Source organism: Hemiscyllium ocellatum, chromosome 24 (assembly GCF_020745735.1).
Source record: "Hemiscyllium ocellatum isolate sHemOce1 chromosome 24, sHemOce1.pat.X.cur, whole genome shotgun sequence".
NCBI classification, from domain to species: domain Eukaryota; kingdom Metazoa; phylum Chordata; class Chondrichthyes; order Orectolobiformes; family Hemiscylliidae; genus Hemiscyllium; species Hemiscyllium ocellatum.
In genome coordinates, this window is record NC_083424.1 from 24,955,201 (window position 1) to 24,977,718 (window position 22,518).

General features: G+C 41.6%; 1 protein-coding gene across 2 annotated transcripts in view; it reads right to left on the reverse strand.

Annotated features, from left to right (window-relative positions):
* Positions 1-16,877, reverse strand: part of LOC132827318 (ABC transporter B family member 1-like) — a 194,391-nt gene extending 177,514 nt beyond the window's left edge. Inside the window, exon 1 of one of the 2 annotated variants that reach the window (XM_060843962.1) lies at positions 16,830-16,877. The gene's annotated coding sequence lies outside the window, so the exon portion shown is untranslated. Of the gene's footprint in view, positions 1-4,711; positions 4,899-16,829 lie in introns of those variants that run through there. The other variant, XM_060843961.1, reaches the window with a different exon arrangement.
* Between the last annotated feature and the right edge of the window lie 5,641 nt (positions 16,878-22,518).

Genomic DNA, 22,518 nt, shown 5'->3' on the forward strand with positions numbered 1-22,518 from the left:
AGGGTTCATGCCCAAAACGTCAATTCTCCTACTCCTTGGATGCTGCCTGACCTGCTGCGCTTTTCCAGCAACACATTTTCAGCTACAATGTCAAATATCTTACAAGAAAGATATCTGCAAGCTTGGTTCCACTGCCTATCAATCAATGGGTCATAGAGGTCTGAAGCAGTCAAGTGCATCATATCACATTTATCTGGACTGAAATCCATTTGCAACTGATCAGCCCATCTATATCCTCCTGTAATCTAAGGCTATCCTCCGCTCCATTTACCACTCACCAATTTTCGTATCATACATGAAATTACTGATCAAGCCCTTTCTTTCAATTCTAAAATTATTTAAATATACAATAAGGAAAGCTCCCAACACACATTACCTGCACAATCCAAGTGGACACAGGCATCCTATCATAAAAACACTCCTTGACCACCATCCTTTGCTTCCTGCTCTGATCTCCAGCATCTGCAGTCCTCACTTCCTCCCTGAATACTAGTATGTGTAATGCTGTATCTGTAATAATGGCCTTGTAGCCTCCTTATTTCCTTTTTAAATGCATTCCAGTACTTGAACAAAAGCTTCACTAAATGTATCTGTCGCCTGTCACTCTGGCCAATTCATATCTGATCTTATTAAAATCAGCCTTTCTTCTGTTTAGAACCTTGATTTCAGGCCCATTCTCGTTTTTCCATAACAGTCTTGAATCTACTAGTTATTTTCACTGATGGCCTCACTGACCTTTCAACCACTTTCCCAGGTTCATGATCTAAAATTCAGTCCAGAACGGTCGACTCTCCTTATGCCTTCTGTGTACTGACTTAAAATGCTCTCCTGCGCACGTTTTAAGAATGCTGTCCCCTCTAAACCATTCAAACTATAACTACCCCAGTTCATGTTGGGGGAAGTTGAATCCCTTTCAATCCTTAATATTTTCCTGAAATTGGCCTAGATACCTGCTCTTCTGTTTCTCTCAGACTGCCAGGGTGCCTGCAGTTCACTCCCAGAAACATGACTTGCTCCTTTTTTGGGTTTTACGTTCTACCAATATTTTTTATTTGAGAAGTCTTCTAAGACATCATCCCTCCTTACTGCTGTAACTTGATCAATACTGGGACAACCCACCCTCTTATTTCCTCCTCTACCTCACCTGAAAATCCTATATCCTGAAAATTTGAGCTGCCAACCCTGACCCTCACTTGACCATATCTCAGTGACAGCAATGACATTGAGTTGAGGGCTCAAACTAAAACATTCACCTTGTTTGTCAAACTCCTTGCATTAAAATAAATACCATCCAACTTTGCCAAACTATCTTGTGCCTTAAATGGCCTATAACTTCTATGTCTTCATGACTCTTTTGATGCCTCGAAGTGTGATAGCTCAGCTCCTCCTGCTGAACATGGGATCCAGAGCCAACGTTCCTGACAAGTTAAGCAAACCTCCCTGCAAAGACACTGGCCTCATTCTGGTTCATTCTGCAATCTGACTGCCTTGTACAGGTCCCACCACACCTAAACATAGCCCCCATGTCCCATAAATCTAAAGCCCATCCCTCCAGCCATGTATTCATCTTGACTGATGTATTTCTATACCCACTTACACATGACACTCCAAGTAATCCAGAGAACCTTTGGGTCCTATTCTTAATCTATTTCCTAGCTACCTAAATTCTACTGGTAGGATCACCACCATTTCTCAACCTATACATTGTTGGTATCAATATGGTACCACAAATAGTCTTCCATGCTGAAGATTAAGTGGACACAAAACATTAACTCTGCTTTCTGTCCACAGGTGCTACTGGGTTTCTCCAGCAATTTCTGTTTTTGTTTCAGACTTCCAGCATTCGCATTTCGTAGTGTTTTCTTAAGTGCATCACGATGTCTACCCATTTGCCCTTTCCCTTCAGAAATCCCTGCAGCTGTTCAGTGACATTGGACCCTGATACCAATGGGAGGCAACATATCATCCGGAAGTCTCTTTTGCTGCTGTAGAAACGCCCATCTGTTCCCCTTTCAGTTGAATTGCGAACAGTACAGCCCTGCCATTCTTCTTCCTCCCCACTTGTACAGTAGACCAATCCACAGATTGCTCTCACTGCTTTCTCCTGCACAGCCATCTCCCCAACAGGACTGAAAACAGTATACCTATTAGAAAGGGTAAGTCCTGCACTATCTGCCTTTCCTGGTGGTTATCTTTTGCCTGTTCAATCTTTCTGCAGTGTGACCACCTCACTTCATTGGATGGACTATTCACAACATGCTCAGCAATGCAGATGCTCCACAGTGATTTCACCTGTAGCTCTAGCTCCAAAATGTGGTTTGCCAGTAGCTGTAGCTCGATGGTCCCCCTATTGTGGAGGCAATAGCCCAGTGGTATTATCGCTACAGTATTAATCCAGAAATACATATAATGCGCTGGAGACCTGGGTTCAAACGCAACTGTGGCAGATGGTGGAATGCGCATTCAATAAGTATCTGAATTAAGAGTCTCACTATGACCATGAAGCCATTGTCGAGTATCAGAAAAAAAAACTCATTTGATTCATTCATGCCCTTCAGGGAAGGAAATCTATCATTCTTATCTGGTCTGGCCTAGATGTGACTTCAGACCCAGAGCAACGTGGCTGATTCTTAACTGCCCTCTGGACAATTAGAGATAGACAATAAATGCTGGCCTAACCAAAGATGCCCACATCCTGAGAGTGAATAAACCTCCTGCACACTTGATCACCAGAGACAACTGAAAATTTCATGATTTTCTACATAGCACAGGAGAAACATATCACAGATGTCAGCTCCACTGTCATAACTTCCCTTAAGCACCTTAGTTGACTGATTAGCAGACTGAAGAACTTGGAGAGACAAAGCTCATTTCAAATCTCATGCTAATTTGACTTATTTCAAACACTCGTGCCACTACAAATAAATAGTCTGGAAAAGAAACTTAGACTTACAGATATACACAATCTGTCAAAACACTGCTTTGTGGGTGCAATTTCAAAACCATATTTTCTCTGGAGAGAATCTGAATAAGACTCCAAGCAAATCTTTTGCAATAGAACCTATTTTGTCTGCTCAAAGACACATTGGATTTAAACCTGTTCCTTAGTGTACATAAAAGTATTATTTTATGGAGTAAGAGCCCAGAACTGAAGTTAGAGAACAAACAAGGTCAAAGATGAGATCAAAATTTGTATTTACGTGAACAAACATGAGCCCCAAAAAGGTACAACTCTCAGTATTTAATTTATGACTGAATGACTAGTTATCGATTCTAAGAAACAAGGGGGAATTTGCATTTATGTAGTACCTTTCACAACTTAGGGACATTCAAGTGCTTAAAAGCTCAAAAACGTCTATTTCTTTTAGGCCTACCTCTATAATAAATAGAGAAAATGTCATCGTCAATTAGCATATGGTATCATCTCACAAACAGCAATGTGATGATCACATGTCCTGTTTCAAAGATGTTAGTTGACTGATACATTTTGGCCAGGACATCAAGGAAAAAGGTCCCAGCTATTCAATCAACAGATTAGACTTAACGATACAGAGCAACATCCCATTGATCAGATCCATGCCAGCTCTCTGTAGACCAATCTACTCAATCCCATTCTCTCACTCTACCCCTAGAGCTTTGCAAACTTATTTTCCTCAATTACCCTTTCAGTTTTTCTTCGATTGTATCAGCTTCTGCCAACCTGATAGACAGGGAGATTCAGGTCACTCCTACTCACATTAAAAAAAGGTCCTTCCTCATATCTGGGCTACATCTCTTCACCAAAATCTTACATCTGTGTCCTCTAGCCATCACTTCATCATCAGTTTAGTACTTTTTATATAAAAAAACTTAAAATTTCAAGCACTTCCAAAAATTATCTAGTTATGAGTAGAAGTTTCCCAATCTGAATGTACACTTTGATATCACTGATATTATTCAATTCCTGACAGCACCAGTGCTGCATAACCTTCTATTTTTGACCACTGAACGATTGTTGAAGGTTACAAGGTCACCTCTTGCTGAATGAACACAATTGGATAAAGCCAAGAGCGTGGTGCTGAAAAAGCACAGCAGGGCAGGCAGCATCACAGGAGCTGCAGAATCGACATTTCAGGTAAAACCCCTTCATGATGAAGTGCTTATACTCGAAAAGTCGATTCTCCTGCTCCTCGGATGCTACCTGACCTGCTGTGCTTTTCCAGCATCACACACTTGGTTCCAATCTCCAGCATCTGCAGTCCCCACTTTCGCACAAGTGGATAAGCATCCATCTTTAGCTCACACAGGTACCAGTGGATGTTTGGGGGGGAAAAAAAAGCAGTGAGATACACTCTACATTCTGTTGCAGGTGGAACCAACGCCCCCCCACCCCACACCTCTCCATACACCCCCCCCCCCACTCCCCACACACAGACAGACACACCAACCCCCATACAACTCCCCATACAGACACACACAGAACCCCTATACACCCCCCAACACACAGAAACCCCATACACACACCCCCACATACATACATACATATACATACACACACACACAACCCCCATACACACATGTACAGAAAATAATGCAACCTGTGTGTGGGAAACAAATGAACCATTAAATGAACACTGTAAACATATCACACCGTCCATTAATGAGAGCATCACAAATAAAGCAGAACAGCATAAACAGACCGTTTAGACATAGAGATGCTGTTGCTCTTTACCTGTCCACACGCACCGGCTCCTCTCTCTCCTCCTTTTAGGGGTTGGACTGTTTTATTATTATTATTTAATTATTGTTATGGTTGCAAACACACCGCACTGAGCAGCTTCACTCCCGCAATCACCATTCCCCAGGGCAAAAAGGAATTGCAGTTACAATGGCGACACTTCGACCTCTAACCGCCTTCCTCGCCCAGTCCGATCAAAACGGCTCGAGGAGCGGGGCAAGAAACCCCGCCCATCATCACGTGCGCCTGGGGGGCAGATGCCGTGGAGCGGAGGGGGCGGGGTCTTCCGTGGAGGTGGAGCCTGAGGGTTTGTGGTCTCAGGTGGAGGTGGAATCTGAGGGGGTGTGGTCTCAGGTGGAGGTGGAATCTGAGGGGGTGTGGTCTCAGGTGGAGGTGGAATCTGAGGGAGGTGTGGTCTCACGTGGAGGAGGAGTCTGAGGGGAGGTGTGGTCTCAGGAGGAGGAGTTTGAGGGGGTGTGGTTTAAGGTGGAGAAGGAGTCTGAGGGGAGGTGTGGTCTCATGTGGAGGAGGAGTCTGAGGGGAGGTGTGGTCTCAGGAGGAGGAGTCTGAGGGGAGGTGTGGTCTCAGGTGGAGGAGGAGTCTGAGTGGGTATGGTCTCAGGTGGAGAAGGAGTCTGAGGGGGTGTGGTCTCAGGTGAAGGGGAATCTGAGGTGGAGGTGGAGCCTGCAGGGATTGTCGTCTCAGGTGGAGGTGGAGCCTGCAGGGATTGTAGTCTCAGGTGATGTGGAGTCTGAGGATTGTGGTGTCAGACGAAGGAGGAGTCTGAGCTGGGGAAGTCTCAGATGGAGGAGGAGCCTTGGGAGAGGTGTCTGAGGTGGAGTGATCTCAGATGGAGGAGGAGCCTAAGGTGAAGAGTCTCAGATGGAGGAGGTGAGGGGGAGCGGTCTCAGTTAGTGGGAAAACCTGTGATGGAACAGGAGCTTGAGTTAGAAGAGAAGCTTGAGGTGAAGTGATCTCACATGGAGGAGCATCCTGAGTGGGTGGTCTCAGATGAGGAGCTGAGGTGGGGTGATCTCAGACGGAGGATGAGCCGGAGGTGGAAGAGCAGCCTGAAGGGGAGGAGGAGCCTGAGGAGGAGTAATCTCAGAAGGAGAATGAGGGGGGAGAAGCACTCTCAGGTGGAGGGGCCGTAGTTAGCAAGGACCATCCTCAGGTAAAGGAGGAGGTCCAATGGAGGAGGAAGGCCCTCAGGAAGAGGGATGTAGTGAAATAGGTGAGCCTCCAGTAACAAAGGGACAGCTGCAGTTTGGTGGAGTAGCAGATAGAGGAGCCACTGCTCCTTGCTTTGAGCTCTTTTAAAGATGCTGAGTGATCTGATATACTACCTCACCGCAGTTTCACTTGAACATTCACATTTCCAATATCAGTGGGCTTTTAAAAATAATCATTTGAGCTTGTAATGGTAATGGTATATTGCATGGGTTTTTTGGGAAGCAAATGAAAGGCGACTCAACAATCCTAAAGAGATGTTAATTTTCATCTAGATCTGAATCTAACACTTGTGCAACATCAAGTAGAATAAGATGGATAAACATAAAATTTAAATCACACTTAAATTCACTTATATAACTTCCATAACAAGGCCACGTAGCATTTGTGGAGAGAAAATCAGAGTTAATGTGTCAGGACTGTGACCTTTTAGTGGATAAACATAGACTTTAACACTTGCTTTGAATCCAAAACAGATGTTCCCTGGCCTGATGAGTATTTCCAGCATTTGTTTTTCATTTCAGATTTCCAGAATCTGCAGTATTTATTTTTGTATACGTTTCCCAAGAAGTGTGGCAAAAGCGGGCCAAAAGGCCTAGAAGAATTTACAGTTCAAGACCAATTCTGTTTATGACCCCATGCTATATGAAGGGAATTAGGCAAATTCTTTGTAATTTAGGTTAAAAGAGAACTGAGGGAAGAATGAAAAGAGTCCCAGCATAAATTGAATCTGTGTGGATAGAGTTGAGGAACTCTTAAAAAAAAGCCATAATGGGAGTTATCTCCATGTCTCCAAACAGTAGTCAGGTTTTGGGTCATAAGATACACCAAAAGATAGAAAGGACATGTAAGGAAAGGAAAATTACAGTGATTATGGGAGATTTCAATATGTAGGTGGACTGGGAAAACCAAGTTGGTCGTGGATCCCAAGAAAAGGAATTTGTGGAATGTCTACAAATGGCTTTTTGGAGCAGCTTGTGGAGGATTCTACTATGTAACAGGCAATTCTGGATTTAATGGTGAGTAATGAGGCACACTTGATAAAGGAGCTTAAGCTGAAGGAGCCCTTAGGAGACAGTGATCAAAATTTGATAGAATTTACTCTGCAATTTGAGAGGGAGAAAGTGGAATCAGATTAATGGTCTTACAGTTGAACAAAGGCAACTACAGAGGCATGAGGGAGCATCTGACTAGAATTGATTGGGAAAGGTGCCTAGCAGGAAAGACAGTGGAATAGAAATGAAAGGAGTTTTTGGGAGTAATTCAAGAGACACAGCAATAATTCATCCCGGAGAAAGAGAAGCATACTAAAGGGAGGATGAGGCAACCATGCCTGACCAGGGAATTCAAGGACAGCATCAAAGCAAAAGTGAAAGCATATGATGTGGCAAAGGGCAGTGGGAAGCCAGAGGATTGGGAAACCTACAATGACCAACTGAGTTCAATGAAGAAAGAAATAAGGAGGGAGAAGACTAAATATGAAGGTAAGTTGGTGGTAATATTAGGAAAGATTGCAAGAGTTTCTTTAGATACATAAAGGGCAAAAGAGAGGCAAAAGTGGACATTGGGCTGCTGGAAAATGATGCTAGAGAAGTAGTAATGGAGAACAAAGAAATGGCTGAGGAACTTAATAAGTACTTTACGTCAGTCTTCACAGTGGAAGACAAGAGTAACATCCCAAAATTCAAGGGAGCCGGTGAACAGAGATGAGTGTTGTGGCCATCACCAAGGATAAGGTGCTAGAAAAACTGAAAGGTCTTAAAGTGGATAAATCGCCTAGACCAGATAGGCTACACCCTAGAATTCTGAAGGAGATAGCTAAAGAGATAGTGGAGGCTTCAGTAGTGATCTTTCAGGTTTCACTAGAATCAGGGACGGTCCCAGGGGACTGGAAAATCGTTTAAGTAACTGTCCTGTTTAAGAAGGGAGCAAGGCAAAAGATGGAAATTACAGGCTGAATAACCTGACGTCATTCATAGAGTCACAGAGATGTACAGCATGGAAACAAACTCTTCAGTCCAACTTGTTCATGCCGACCAATAAACAATAGACAATAGGTGCAGGAGTAGGCCATTCTGCCCTTCAAGCCTGCACCACCATTCAATATGATCATGGCTGATCATCCTTAATCAGTATCCTGTTCCTGCCTTATCTCCATAACATATCCTTTGGAGCTGTATCCAACTCTTTCTTAAATGAATCCAGAGACTGGGCCTCCACTGCCCTCTGGGGCAGAGCATTCCACACAGCCACCACTCTCTGAGTGAAGAAGTTTCTCCTCATCTCTGTCCTAAATGGTCTACCCCATATTTTTAAGCTGTGTCCTCTGGTTCAGCACTCACCCATCAGCAGAAATATGTTTCCTGCCTCCAGAGTGTCCTTTAATAATCTTATATGTCTCAATCAGATCCCCTCTCAGTCTTCTAAACACAAGGGTATATAAGCCCAGTCGCTCCAGTCTTTCAGCGTAAGATAGTCCCGCCATTCCAGGAATTGACCTTGTGAACCTACGCTGCACTCCCTCAATAGCCAGGATGTCTTTCCTCAAATTTGGAGACCAGAACTGCACACAATACTCCAGATGTGGTCTCACCAGGGCCCTGTACAGCTGCAGAAGAACCTCTTTGCTTCTATACTCAATCCCTTTTGTTATGAAGGCCAGCATGCTATTAGCCTTCTTCACTACCTGCTGTACCTGCATACTTACCTTCATTGACTGGTGTACAAGAACACCCAGATCTCGTTGTACTGCCCCTTTACCTGAATTGATTCCATTTAGGTAGTAACCTGCCTTCCTGTTCTTGCCACCAAAGTGGATAACCATACATTTATCCACATTAAACTGCATCTGCCATGCATCTGACCACTCACCTAACCTGTCCAGGTCACCCTGTAATCTCCTAACATTTTCCTCACATTTCACCCTGCCATCCAGCTTAGTATCATTCGCAAATTTGCTAATGTTATTACTAATACCATCTTCTATATCATTAATATATATTGTAAAAAGCTGTGGTCCCAGCACTGATCCCTACGGTACCCCACTGGTCACTGCCTGCCATTCTGAAATGGAGCCGTTTATCACTACTCTTTGTTTCCTGTCAGCCAACCAACTTTCAATCCAAGTTAGTACTTTGCCCCCAATACCATGCACCCTAATTTTGCTCACTAACCTCCTATGTGGGACTTTATCAAAAGCTTTTTGAAAGTCCAGGTACATTACATCTACTGGATCTCCCTTGTCCATCTTCAGAGTTACATCCTCAAAAAATTCCAGAAGATTAGTCAAGCATGTTTTCCCCTTCATAAATCCATGCTGACTCTGACCTATCCTGTTACTACTATCCAGATGGGTCATAATTTCATCCTTTATAATAGATTCCAGCATCTTTCCCACCACGGAGGTCAGACTAACTGGTCTATAATTTCCTGCTTTCTCTCTCCCACCTTTCTTAAAAAGTGATACAACATTAGCAATCCACAGGAACTGATCTGGAATCCTCCAATCATCAGGAACTGATCCTGAATCTATCAAACTCTGAAAAATAATCACCAACGCATCCACGATTTCTTGCGCCACCTCATTCAGTACCCTGGGATGTAGACCATCAGGCCCCGGGGACTTATCAACCTTCAGACCTAACACAGTCTCTTCAGCACCAATTCCTGGCAATAATAAATTCCCTTCAGTTCAGGTCCTTCAGCCATTGTTACCTCAGGGAGATTGCCTGTGTCTTCCCCAGTGAACACAGATCTGAAGTACCAATTCAATTCTTCTGCCATTTCCTTGTTCCCCATAATATATTCCCCTGTTTCTGTCTTCAAGGGCCCAATTTTAGTCTTAACCATTTTTTTGCCTTTCACATACCTAAAAAAGCTTTTACTTTCCTCCATTATATTTTTGGTCAGTTTACCTTTGTACCTCATTTTTTCTCTGCGTATTTCCTTCTTAGTAATCCTCTGTTGTTCATTAAAAGCTACCCAGTCCTCTGTTTTCCCACTTATCTTTGCTATGTTATACTTTTTCTCTTTTAACTTTATATGTTTCTTAACTTCCCTGATCAGCTACCCATGCCCTCTCCTAGGATCTTTTTTCCTTTTTGGAATGAACTGATCCTGCATCTTCTGCATTATACACAGAAATATCTGCCATTGTTCCTCCACTGTCATCCCTGCTAAGGTATTGCACCATTGAACTTTGGCCAGCTCCTCCCTCATAGCTCCATAGTTCCCCTTATTCAATTGAAATATTGTCACTTCCAATTGTACCCTGTCACTCTCAAATTGCAGATTGAAGTTTATTGTATTATGGTCACTACTTCCCAAATGGCTCCTTCACTTCAAGGTCCCTGATCAATTCTGGTTCGTTGCACAATACCAGATCCAGAATTGCCTTCTCCCTGGTAGGCTCCAGCACCAGCTGTTCTAAGAATCCATCTCAGAGGCACTCCACAAAGTCTCTTTCTTGAGGTCCAATACCATCCTGATTCTCCCAGTCTACCTACATGTTGAAATCCCCCATAACAACTGTAGTAACATCTTTGCGACAGGCCAATTTCAGCTCCTGATTCAAATTACATTCGACATCCAGACTACTGTTTGGGTGCCGATAGATAACTGCCAAGAGGGTCTTTTTACCCTTAGAATTTCTCAGGTCTATCCATATTGATTCTACATCCCCTGATTCTAAGTCACCCCACGCAAGGGACTGAATATCATCCCTTACCAACATGGCCACCCCATCTCCTCTGCCTGTCAGTCTGTCCTTACGATAGCACGTGTAGCCTTGAATATTCATTTCCCAGGCCCTGTCCAGTTGAAGCCACGTCTCAGTTATCCCCACAATACCGTATCTGTCAATTTCCAAAAGAACCTCAAGCTCATCCATCTTGTTTCTAATGCTTCATACATTCATATGTAGTATTTTACAATTTGTTACTGCCCTCACCCTTCCCATCAACTCCTATTTTACTCAACCTTACAGAATGATGCCTTTTTGAGTTTTCTGCTTCCTTGATACAGTTGTCTTTCTTGACTTCCCTTGTTCTAACATTCCCTTCAATTTCCTTCTTAAACATCCAGTTTGTCCCCTCCCCCCCGCTACTTAGTTTAAACGCAGCTGTGCTGCAGTAGCAAACCTGCCTGCCAGAATGCTGGTCCCCAATCTATTAAGGTGCAAACCGTCTCTCTTGTATAATTTATACTTACCACTAAACATACCCCAGTGATCCAAGAATTTAAATCCTTGCTTCCTGCACCAGTTCCCCAGCCACACATTCAAGTCCATTATCTCCCTATTTCTGACCTCACCAGCCCGAGGAACTGGAAGCAAACCGGAGATAACCACCCTGGACGTCCTGCTTTTCAGCCTTCTTCCTAGTTCTCCGAAGTCCCGCTATCGTATGTTCCTTCTCTTCTTCCTGACATCATTTGTGCCGACAGGTACCACCACCTCTGACTCTTCACCTTCGTCCTTGAGGATTTCCTGCACTCTATCTGTGATGTCTTTAACCCTGGTACCAGGAAGGCAACACACCATCCTTCTGTTCCTCTTGCTGCCACAAAAACCCTGGTCAGTTCCTCTCACAATGGAGTCCCCTATTACCATGGCTATGTGTGATGTCCGACTCTTCCGCTCTGCCACCACGCCAACATTTGATTGACAGACCTGGCCACCTCGCGGACTGGCAGTGTCATCTGTCTCTACTGTTTCCAAAAGATTCAACTTGTTCCTGACAGGTACTTCCACCAGGGTCTCTTGCACCTGTCTCCTCTGTGCCTTCCTCATCGTCTGCTCTCTTCTGCTCTCTTCTGGTATGGTCGGTGTAATAGCCTCGCTGAAGGTCTTGTCCAGAAAGATCTCGTTCTCTCGGATGCGCCTAAGGTCCTCGAGTGCTGCAATGTGCTCTGTCAGTAGCTGAACGTGCACACACTTTTCACACTTATACAAGCCAGACACACCAGAGTCATTGACCTCCCATATCAAGCACGTAGCACACTGAACCAGCTTGGCAGTCATGTTTTCACCCTCTTCAACTGTGCGTAATCACTTCACTCAACCTCCTTGTCAAAGACTCCTGAGCTGAAGCCTTACTCTTCACTCCACAGGAACTTCCTTGGACCCTCTTTTTGGGGCAAGACCAGATAACCTAAATTAATTTCGTCCCATTTGCCAGCATTTGGCCCACGTCTCTCTAAACCCTTCCTATTCATATACCCATCCAGATGCCTTTTAAATGTTGTAAGTGTACCAGCCTCCATTACTTCATCTGATAGCTCATTTCATACATGCACCACTCTCTGCATGAAACAGTTGCCTGTTAGGTTCCTTTTAAATCTTTCCCCTCTCACTCTAAACCTTTACCCTCATTCAGGACTTCCCCACCTCAGGGAAAAGACCTTGCCTATTTACCCTATCCAAACCCCTCACGGTTTTATAAACCTCTATAAGGTCACCTCTCAGCCTCTGACGCTCCAGGGAAAATAGCCCCAGCTTATTCAGCCTCTCCCTATAATTGAAGGTCTCCAACCCTGGCAACATCCCTGTAAATCTTTTCAAGTTTTGCAACATCCTTCCCATGAGAGGGAGACCACAATATTCCAAAAGTGGCCTAACCAATGTCCTGTACAGTGCAACATGACCTCCCAACTCATATACTCAATGTTCTGACCAATAAAGAAAAGCATACCAAACATCTTCTTCACTGGAATCTATCTGCAACTCCACTTTCAGGAACTATGAGCCTGCACTCTGTGGTTTCTTTGTTCAGCAAGATTCCCCAAGACCTGACCATTAAGTGTGTAAGTCCTGCCCTGATTTGCTTTTCCAAAATATCTATCTGGACTTCCACAAGGCCTTTGACAAGAGGCTGCACGGAAGGCTGCTGAGTAAGATAAGGGCCTATGGTGTTAGAGGCAAGGTGCTAGCATGGATAGAAGATTGGCTGTCTGGCAGAAGGCAGAGAGTGTGAATAAAAGGGTCCTTCTCAGGATGGAAGCCAGTGACTTGTGGTGTTCTGCAAGGCTCAGTGTTGGGACCACAGCTTTTCACTTTATACATTAATGATCTAGATGAAGGAACTGAGGGCATTCTGCTTAAGTTTGCAGATGATACAAAGATAGGTGGAGGGGCATATAATATTGAGGAGGCTGCAGCAGGATTTGGACAGGTTAGGACTGTGGGCAAAAAAGTGGCAGATGAAATACGTGAAAAAGTGTGAGGTCATGTACTTTGGTCAGATGATTAGAGGCATGGATTATTTTCTAAATGGGAGAAATTTCAGAAATCTGAAGTTCAAAGGGTCTTGGGAGTCCTAGTCCAGGATTCTCAAAAGTCAACTTGCAGTTTGTATCGGTGGTTAGAAAGGCAAATACAATGTCATCATTCATCTCGAGAGGACTAGAATATAAAAGCAGGGATGTACTTCTGAGACTTTATAAGTCTCTGGTCAGACCACATTTAGATTATTGTAAGCAATTTTGGGTTCCATGCCTTAGGAAAGATCTATTGGCTCTGGAGTGGGTCCGGATGAGGTTCATGAGAATGATCCCAGGAATGAAAGGTTTAACATAGAAGGAATGTTTGAGGACTCTGGGACAATATTCGATGGAGTTTAGAAGGACAAGGGGGAATCTGATTTAAACTTACAGAATATTGCATGGCTTGGACAGAATGGACATTGGAAAGGTGTTTCCATTTGGCAAGAGAGACGAGAACATGAGGACACAACCTTAGACGAAAGGGAAGACTCTTTAGAAAGGAGATAAGGAGAAACGTCTTTAGCCAGACAGTGGTGAATCTATGGAATTCATTGCCACAGAAGGCTGTGGTGGCCAGGTCATTGAGTATATTTAAAACTGAGATAGATAAGTTCTTGATCGCCGAGGGAGTCAAAGGTTCGAGAAAGTGGGAAAATGGGATTGTAAACCCTATCAGCCATGATTGAATGGTGGAACAGAGTCGATGGGCAGATTGACCTAATTTCTGCTGCCATGTCTTAGGGTCTTATGGACAAAGGAAATGGAAGGCAGCGATACCTCAACATTGTTCAACGCAGGAGAAAATATCATGATAAGGGTGACTAATTTACTCCCATTTGTCTGAGAGACAAAATTAAAGGAATATATACCTCATTTATGTTAAACTGCAATTTAACACAAATGAGGTATATGAATTCCGTTTACTTGAAGATCTCTGCTGTATTTACTTACCCCCTCATCTCACTCTTTTCTCCAGTTTGACCTGCCTCCTTTCCCCATGCTCACTGCAATTAACCATTTCACTGTACTCTAACACTGCTTAACTATAAATTGGAACTGTTTTTAACTTAGAAGATAAAGAGCAACAGAAGAGCAGATCGTGTGTATTAGAAAATCAGCTGCTACCAATAATTCATTTTCTATTTTACAAATTCTTAATTTATTACTTACACATGCTGTCCTGCTTGTTGGAAAATGAATGTCATAATATTTGAAATCTTTCGGGTAGGATAAGTTAAAATATTTGGTTGCTAGCCCATGACTTTCAGAGACTATATTATTGTTTGTGTTTTGGGTTCCTTGTTACTACAGTCTGTATTTTTTTGTCCAGTTTTCTCTACAGGGAGTGCATGATACGGAATAATTCTCAACTGCATTATTTGAAAGCAATTACACTTGGCACATTGCTAATGATTGTCTAATTGGCAATATTCCAGAGATCCCAATTTTGATGGTGGTGTCGGTTGATCAAGCCAATTGTAGAGGCTACAGAATTGCATCTTTCTTGCCAAACTATTCAACAGTCTGCTCATTGTCAATTCACCATTCAGGTTTTACATTAATAAATCTTAAGCAAGTGTCTTCTTTTTCATTGGAACCCATTTTATCACCTTACAAGACATAGTCCTTAAGGAAAGTGGCACACAGGCAATGTATGTTAGAGTATTGTCACAGTGGCATGTTCTATTATTGTACACAGGTTAGTGGTTAATAATATGATCCCTACAGCTATGACCAACATCCTTCTTGGTCAGCAAATTCAAAACATCAGTCACCCTCTACTTCCAGAACTTTTGAAAAAATCAAAAATCAATCCTCAATCTGTTTTTACTTACTTTCAGCTGGCTGAGTTAAGAACTGTTATGGTTTAAACATTCTTTTAGAAAGCTTTAGTACAAATCACAGCACATAGCTGTTACTTATTCCCTCACACACCAGTCATTTATCATTCAATTTCTCACAAGCAATACAGTTAATAGAATGCAACATTCCTCAGATCTCATCACATCATCTGGCATGACTTAGTCATTTCACTCTTTGAGTCTTGCTTATGAGAATTTTTTATTAACCTCTTTCTTTCTTAACAAAGTCAACATATTTGTACCAGTTTATCTTATAATGATTACAAAATGTTAATGTAATGGATTGCTTTGTAAAATTATCTGGTAGTATTTAACCTTGAAACTAAACAGTTCAGTGATTACATTGTTCTATTATGCATTGTTTATTAATGACTGACTGCTATAATTAAGTATCTTTATAGAATTCATTAACAACATTAACTCCCCTACAAAAACTAAATGTAAGTTGTCATAGTCAATTGTATTGTGTACAGACTGTTACTAATTCCATGCTTCAATCAACCAACAGATTAGGCATTTTATTGAGCAACAAATATTCAATGACCTAAATTATACTGGTCTTGCTTCTCTATCATTTCATTTCAAATTACCTAATTCAATTTCTGACAAATAAATTGCATGTACTTTCTACCCTCTGTTTTACCCTAACCATAACAATGTAGTCAACTTCATGTGACGACTGAAAATCAGAAAAAAAATTAATTTATTTATCATTAGATATTACTCATTGCTCCATTGATTAATTTGATTTGGTGAATTCACCGTCGAGAACACTTGGAGATGACCACAGCAAAGTGATTTAGCGGCCAATTAAGAAGTATTTTTCCAAAATTCCACTCACTTAGGGACAACACCCGGATTCTAGAGTTAGGAGGATGATACACTGTGGCTCACGGTAAGGCCTCCAGCCTGTTTTGCAGTGTGCATTGTGCTGGGTCATCAACAGGAATGGCAGCAAAACCTTGGCGGTGTCTTCAGTGGAGGAAAGTAGCTATCACTGCAACTAGGTAAGCTTGACCAGTCTCCATTAAGTGGCTGCAAGGACTTCCGCTGACTGCATTTGAATCCCCTTTGTGAATTATTGCCAGCGAGTAAATTTAAATCCTGAAGTGAGCAACAGGTAGGATTTCTGTGAAGGTGTCTCCAATCCAATGTTAAGCCCTCACACCATTCGCGAAATTGCATGTGTGTGAAAATATCTTCTATTGGGCTGCTTGAAGCACTTAATTGAATGGCTGCTGTTTAAGGGTGGTAGCCAGTTTTCCCAAGATGCCAACTCCAAAGTTATTCGGCAAAACAATATCACACAATTAACAGACCACAGCCCTATGGGAAATTGCTTATTTGTACAGTTTCAAACCCAACCCCTGCCTCTATATCAAAACCATTCTTGTTCATACCCCAAGACTTCTGTGACCCCTGACAAGCTTTTCCTTAAAATCATAAGCATCTCTTAATTTTTGCAAAACATAAGCAAGACATTTCTCCTCAGTTTAAAATGAATCCATTAGCTTTCCTTCACTTGTTTATATTGTATAAGACAGTCATTGGAGGTTTGACAGTTACCAGTGAATTTTGTTGATTCATAAAATATAGAATTGCTCAGACACAATATGTCCACAAAATGCAAGACAAATCCAACCTGATTAATTACCACCCTATCAGTCTACTGTCAATCATTCATCAGCAAACAATGTGGGGTGGGAGGGTGTTACCAACTGTGCTATTAAGTGACACCTACTCATCAATAACTAACTCACCAATGTGCAGTTTGGGTTCTGCCAGGACCACTTGTCTCCAGACATCGCCTAAGTTCAAACACAGACAAAAGTATTGAATTAACAAGTGAGATAACAATTATGGCCTTGACATCTTGATATGGGATGGTATCGTGGAGCCCAAATAAATTTGGAATTGGTGAGAATTGGAAGAAAGTTTTCTACTAGCTGTGTCTCGCCAGCATAAAGAAAGATGGCTGTAGGGGTTGGAGGCTAATCGTCTCAAGTACAGGACATTGTTGCAGGAGTTCTTTAGATATTTTCTAATCAACCTGCTTCACCTAAAGATGTTAACCAAAAGGTAGGGACACTACACTATGCACAAGTTTTCTTTAGAGTGATGTCCTAGGCCCAAGCATCTTCAGCTGCTCATTGAGCTTCCTTTCATCATAAGGTCTAAAGTGGATCATTCATTGATGACTGCATAATATTCATTACATTTGACCTAGGCCACTTAGGACTGGACCAATAAATATTAATTAGCTGTCATGCCACACAGTGCCTAGCTTTTATCATTTTTAGCAATAGAGCGAATCTAAGCACCAACTTTTGAAGCTCAGTATTTTTATTGTGGCTAACTCCCCAACATTAACATCCTGAGGGATGCCATTGATCAGAAACTGAACTGAATCAGCCATTAAAAATACCCTGGATAGAAGAAGAAGTCAGAGGCTGTGTAATCTGACTTCCCAAGGCCCAATGCCAAAAGGCACAGGTAAGGAGTGTCATGGAATAATCTCCACTTGCCTGATGAGTACAGCTCCAACAATACTGAGAAAGGTTGATTACATCAAGGAAAAAGCAACCTGCTTGACTGTGCACCCTATCCGTCATCTTAAACATTCACTCTCTTTACGACTGAACACAGAGACTGCAATGTGTACTATCCATTACATGTCCTGCAGCAGGTCACCAAGGCTTCTTCAACAGCACCTCCAAAACCACACTCTCAACCAACAAAAGGAGAGGACAACAACATCACCAACTACAAGCTCCCCTCCAAGTTACATAGCATCCTGACTTGGAAAAAAAATCACCATTCTATCATTGTAGATGTGTCAAAATCCTGGAACTTCAACTCAAACTTTGTTGTGTAAATAGCTTCACCACACAACTGGGAAATTTCAGGGAAGTGGCTCATTTACTCCAGAGAAAGTAAGGTTCAGGAAAGAACGTTGACCTGTCAGTGACACTACATCCCAGACATGAATGAATAAAATTAATCATTTCAAGAATGGTGCCTTTGTGTTGGGGTGATTAGTTCAACGTGATTATCTATTGGAGTTAATGTGATGCAGTAAATAGTTCCTTTGTCTCTCAACCTGAAGTTTTGGATTCAAGTCCCTCTCCAGGACTTGTGCCAAGGAAGATATGTTCACAATGTGGTTGTACAAGGTGAGGATCAATTTGAAAATCCTTCCAACATGTGGCAAGAGTGGGGAAGGTTTCTAGCCAACTGTGTGAAACCTCTATCATTAATATTTGCAGCTTGGGAATAAAACAATTATGTAACAGCGTGTTTTGCCATAACAGCTCAGACTGCTTGGGGGGGCTTAGTTACAACAATTTGCTGCTGACAACACAGAGTTCGTTCCTTGTTCTGTCTTGGGTAGATTCAGAATCTGCTTCTTTGCCCTATCCATGATGGAGATCATGGGTTAGACCTGCCTTTGGGCAGAGAATTCAAACAGAAGAAAATAAATACCTATATTATTATATAATATATAATCTTGACCAAAACATATTCCTTGTTATAATGATTTTTACCATGGTTTTCAAACCTTATTTCTCATTCAGTTTTGCTAAATTAATTGTTATGATAGAGTTGCCGGCCTTGTCACTGGTTGGCAGTGTGAAATGAGCTCCTGAAATTCTCTTTGTCAACTCCATTTTGCTATTTTGTGTAAAGAATACACATATTTATTGGCTGAACATAAAAAATCCAAAAGCAATTTCTTAGGAATGTCTAAAAGACAGGATTATAAAAATTACGTTTATGGAAACTTTAAAAGTACCTTATAGTCCTTTTTCACTATTACATTTTCATAATTGATTCTAATATGTAGCAATTTTTCTCTATCATAATGAAAATGCATTTATAATACATGTTAAGTACAGGATAAGGCCATTTATCCCCTCAAGCTTCTTTCTCCACTGAACAAGATCTTGGCTGATCTGCAATCTCACTTCCTAATAACTTTGTATTAAGGTATGAAATCCATCAATCTCACATTTAAACTTTACAACTACTCTAACATCAATTGCTGTCTACAAAAGAGAGTTCCAAACATCCCTTTGCATAAATTCAAACTTGAAAATTTGGCAGAAACTATGACCCCTTTTCCTGAAATACTGGAACCAGTAGAAGTATCTTCTCTATCTACCCTAACACTTCACCTTAATACCTTAAAAGCTCAGATAAAGTCACCCTTTAATCTTCTAAATTTAAGGCAATACATGTCTATGTTTTTTGTAATCTCCTCTTCTAAGTTAACAGTTCGAATGAAGCTATCATTCTCTGAAAAGCTGGGCTATACTACCACCAATGTCAATATGAGTATCAAATGCAACCAAATGTAACCAATACATGAGATCAGCTCGGTTATTGAAATCATTTGTTTATTTTTAAAACCTATGTTTCAGAATTAAGTCCCTGTGCAATGATAGCTGCATCTGTATGTGCAGTACAGGATTGCAACCTGATAAGTAAGATCTTTATTGCCATTAAAGTTTATTTTTCTGACATAGGCCCAAACTTTTTCATTAAAGCCCAAGATGACTTAAATGACTTATCTCAGGTAAGAGTTATCAGTAAAACCTAACCATGTTATTCCTGTTGAAACATTAGCACTAATTAAAAGACTTATTACATGGAGTTAATAAACATAAAGTAGAATGCTAAGATGTGACAAAAAACTGCTAATGCATTTCTGTGCGTTTATGTAATCCTGTCTTCAAAATGAACAACTTGAGCAAAGGTATCAGTTCGTTCTAATAAAAGGTTACTGGACTTGAAATATTAACTGTTTTTCTCTCCACAAGTGCTGCCAAACCTGTTGAATTTCTCCAGCACTTGTTTGTTTCAAAGCATGTAATCTTGAGAGCCAAAAGGCTTTTATTTCAATTCGATTCTGTACATGTTACTTTGAGGAATAATGTTGCTTGAGGATGAGTTTTCAGTGTTCAGACAAAATTTCAAACATGTGAATTCAATGGCATAAACATATTGTAATTATTCTGGGGGCATTTTATGTTGGATTTTAATCCTCAATTTTCATGGTTTGTTCAGAATTTATGTGCCTCTTTACCTAAATTGTGTTTTGCACCTTGATAAAGCTCATGAGTGGTGAAATGTTCTTTACAGCTCACCACAGCAGCTTATTTCATTTTACTATAAATGAAAATTGAATAAAGACTATTTTGAGTTTTCAAGATAACTGTTTTAATGGATTGTAATTATCATCCCACTGAATGGTTTAAATTGTATATCCTGGTAAATCAATGCACATTCTCCCTACGTCTGTGTGAGTTTCCTCTGGGTGCTCTGGTTTCCTCCCACAATCCAAAGATGTGCAGGTCAGGTGAATTGGTCATGCTAAATTGCCTATAGTGTTAGGTGCATTAGTCAGGGATAAATATATGGTAGGGTAATGGGTCTGGGTGGGTTACTCTTCGGAGGGTCAGTCTGGATTTGTTGGGCCGAAGGGCCTGTTTCCATGCTGTAGGGAATCTAATCTAATTTATTCTAAAATGTAGAAAAACTGGCAAACCAATCATGGATGGCGGCAGGGCTGATTGAGAAAAGTGACTGAAAAGTCATGGGATCCTACATTTTAAAAGTAGTGGCCTGAGGCAGAATTTTCCCTTCCTTGGAGGTATCAGTTAGTTTGGAAAAGGTGACTAATCCTGAGTAAAAGAAATTTTGAAGAACATTTTAAATGGTTTGACTTTAATCGTAGTATTGTGTTTAATGCTGGTGACCACACTGCATTTTTGGAAAGATAAGAAGAGTCCCTAAAGGGTGCAGAAAAATTATTACAAGGATGATTAGGTGATTTCTTCATTTGGGTAGATTGGAGCAGCTCAGTTTGTTTTTGGGGTAGAATGAGATTTGTGTAAATCATCATTTGTCAATCATCATTACTTTCTCAAACACAGAGGCTGCTGGAGAAACTCAACAGTTTTGGAAGCCTCTGTGGAGAGACAAACAGGGTGAGCATTTAGAGTCCAGCATGGGTTATTGAGTTTCTCCATCAATCTCTGTACTTTTTCCAGATTTCTAGCATCCTTTGTATTTTGCTTTTATCATTTCTTTCTCAATGTTCTTTTCTTCATTTTCTATCCTTTTTATTATCTCTCAATCATTGATTTTTACTTGAGTATATTTTCATAGCACAGGCAGATATTCAGACAATCATGTGTAAAGTATTGTTCTTCATCGATGAACTGAGACAGTGAGTGTTAGCAGGACATCACAGGTATACCTAATCTGTACACATCAAATATGCACACGTGTGGCAGGAATTGAAGAGTAACTATTATGATGAGGAATCCTGTCTGAAATTTCCTTTCTATAGGTTAATGGGCCTGAGGCCAATTACAGAAAACAAACTGTAGCCCTGGCTGAGATTAACTAACTCAACACAGACCACGAATTGACTGTAGGGTGTTCTTGTCTGAATGGTTTATTATAATAGTAGGCAGTGAGCCATAATGCACTAAATGAGAGTTTTCCAGAATACCAGCTTATCAGGCAATTGAAATTTTCTGTGCTATTCTTTGGCTTGCATGATTAATACAGCAGAATGCATATTTGTCTATTTATTACTGATCATGACTATTTAATAGCAAGTCACAAGATGGCGCTATAATCAAAACAATAATTTGGACCATTTTGTGAATGCGAACCAGAGTGAGCAACAGACTGTATCGTACAGCAGGGCTAACTGTCAGACTAATCAAAATCATGTGATTAGATAGATTATTGGCTTCACTACTTGGGAAATTTATCATTGTGCTTCCATTGTTTTCGGGATCTCTGACTGTTATCAACTCAGTTTTTAACTGAGATGAGTTGGAGGTGCCGGTGTTGGACTGGGGTGGACAAAGTTAAAAATTAGGAGGAGACAGTGAGGTCAGCAGATGCTGGAGATCAGAGTTGAGTGTGTGTGGCTGGAAAAGCACAGCAGGTCAGACAGCACCCAAGGAGCAGGAAAATCGATGTTTTAGGCCGGACCCTTTCATCAGGAATGAGGCTGGGAGCCTTGGGGGTGGAGAGATAAATGGGAGGGGTGTGGGTTTGGGAAGAAGGTAGCCGAGAGTGCAATAGGTGGATGAGGTGGGGGTAAAGGTGATAGGTTGGAGTGGAGGGTGGGGCAGATAGTTGGGAAGGAAAATTGACAGGTGAGAGACATTGATAGGTCATGAGGGCAGTGCTTAGCTGGAAGGTTGGAAGTAGGGTAATGTGGGGGAGGGGAAATGAGGAAAATGGTGAAGTCCACACTGATGCCCTGGGGTTGAAAGGTCCCGAGGCAGAAGATGAGGCATTCTTCCTCTGGGCGTCAGGTGGTGAGGAAGTGGTGATGGAGGAGGCCCAGGACCTGCACGTCCTTGGCAGAGTTGGAGGCAGAGTTGAAATGTTCGGCCATGGGGTGGTGAGATTGATTGGTGC